The sequence below is a fragment of the Arachis ipaensis genome, chromosome B2 (assembly GCF_059453495.1).
Source record: "Arachis ipaensis isolate K30076 ecotype BB chromosome B2, ASM5945349v1, whole genome shotgun sequence".
Lineage (NCBI taxonomy): Eukaryota > Viridiplantae > Streptophyta > Magnoliopsida > Fabales > Fabaceae > Arachis > Arachis ipaensis.
Window position 1 is genome coordinate 16,462,738 of NC_142437.1, and position 2,145 is coordinate 16,464,882.

The 2,145-nt window shown below is 38.0% G+C and overlaps 1 pseudogene; it reads right to left on the reverse strand.

Moving 5' to 3' along the window:
* Positions 1 to 1,133: 1,133 nt before the first annotated feature.
* On the reverse strand, positions 1,134 to 1,607 carry LOC107628238 (peroxisomal targeting signal type 2 receptor pseudogene; annotated as a pseudogene).
* Positions 1,608 to 2,145: the final 538 nt, after the last annotated feature.

The following is a 2,145-nucleotide window of genomic DNA, read 5'->3' on the forward strand; positions in this document are numbered from 1 at the left end:
CCGCCATACCCGCCGCACCACCGCCCGCCGCAGCCTCCCCTGCTTCACCACCGCCAGCGAGCATCCCTGCTTCCCCTCCCCTGCTTCACCACCGCCATACCCGCCGCTTCTTCTTCTTCTTCTTCTTCTTACCGCCGCATCGCCGCCTGCCGCTTCTTCTTCTTCTTCTATGAATTGGATTTTTTGTGAAATTTTTTAATTTTTTATGAAATTTGTTGTGGAACATTGTTGTTGCTGAAATTTGAATTTGGAGTATTGTTGTTGCTGATTCTAGGTTCTTGATGATGATGATTTTCTGAGTTGAGTTCTGGTTTGTCTGAGTTTGAGTTCTGGATCTGAGTTCTGGGTTTTGATGAGGATGACGACGATGATGTTGATTTTCTGAGTTTTGGTTGGTGTGATGCAGATGGTGATGGAGTGGCAGTGGGTGGGGGGTGGTGGTGGTGGTTCTGGTTCTGAGTTCTTATGATTCCATGATGATGATGGTGGTGGTGGGTGTGGTGGTGGTGGTGGTGGTGCTTATGCTTGTGTTTCTGCTGGTGCTTTGCATGATTTTGGGGAAGAAGGGATAGGGGTATTTTGGTCCGAAGGACGGTTTTAAAACAAACTGAAACTTTGGAGACCATTTTGTAGCAAAAAAAAAGTTAGGGACGATTCCGATTTTCGACTTCTACGTTGGGGACCAAAATCGAACTTAACCCTAAAAATAAATGTAAGAATTCAATCAAATAATTTATAGAATAATAGAAATAATATGACTAAATAATAAAAATATAATTTTTTAAAATATAAAAAAATATAATATTCTCTTATGTATTATGAAAATTATACTTATATAAAAAATATGAGTAAATAGTCATTTCTAACCATGAAAAATTTAGATACTGCTAAAACTAATTATGAAAGAATTAAAAAACTTTATACCCATAAAAGATGAATTATATTCGACAAAATTAAATTATCCAATCATTAAATTTTTGTTGACTCCATTTAAAAACCACGTTAAATTCAAAAGCTAACCCTACCACCAATCATCTTTATTCTTCAAGCTTCTGCTAGAATTTATTTTTTTTGTTGGCGTGCTGCTATGCCTTGTTCTGATGAGCCAACAAAAATTGTTCAGTGCCATAGTGTCAAACATAAACAAGCTCATCCTAACCAGTACTAGCCATTAAGCCTTCAACAAGAACACTCATAACAATGCCAACAGTGAATTCTGTGGGATGATTGTACTAACTCACAAGCGCTTCCTTCACCAAAAAATCCCAAACACAAACCATCATATCATAAGAGCAAGACACTATCAAATTTTGCATGTGCGGCAAAAATCTCACCTTTCTCACTGCATATTCGTGTCCATTCATAACCACAATCGGAACCCTAAAACTCCTCACATCCCAAGTCTTGATGCTCTTATCCACCGAAACAGTCGCAATTATGTAGTCGTCGTACTTGTTCCAATCGCAAGTTAGCACCTCGAGTTCGTGAGGAGGTAACACCATGGTGGATGAAGGTTTACGAACATCCCACATGCAGAGGGTACAGTCGTCGAAGGCAGACGCGACAACGTTGGCATGGCAGGGGTTCCATACAGCAGAGTAGACGCAGTAAGATTTAATTTAGTCTCTATCTTTTAGTCTCAGTTTCTCTTTTAAACACAGTCTTAGTGATATGATTTGCAAGAGATTTTCTTTGTTTAAGAGAAAAAGGCTTTATTTTATTGGATATTAAAATTAATAGGATAAAATAACGCAATTAAAAATTATAAATAAAAAATAAATATAAAAATTGAACTAAATAATTTGTACAATAACAGAAATAATATGACTAAATAATTAAAATATGAGTGCTCAAATGAAGGTGATGACTCTCACCGTGCATTCTACCAAGAACAAGAGAGGCTTAGGGCTATGATAGAGAAAAATGAAGAGAACACTAGAAATCTCAATACACAAGTTGGTAATATGAGTGCTCAAATGTCCTCTATAGCTGAGATGCTCTCAAGGTTGTCCCTACCTCCTACCAAAAATACCAACACCACCCATGCCTCTAGCTCCTCTAGCCTTCCATCCCAACCCCTTCCTTCTCAACCCATTCCAAACTCAAGGGGTAGTATCAATGCAATTACCTTAAGAAGCAGTACAA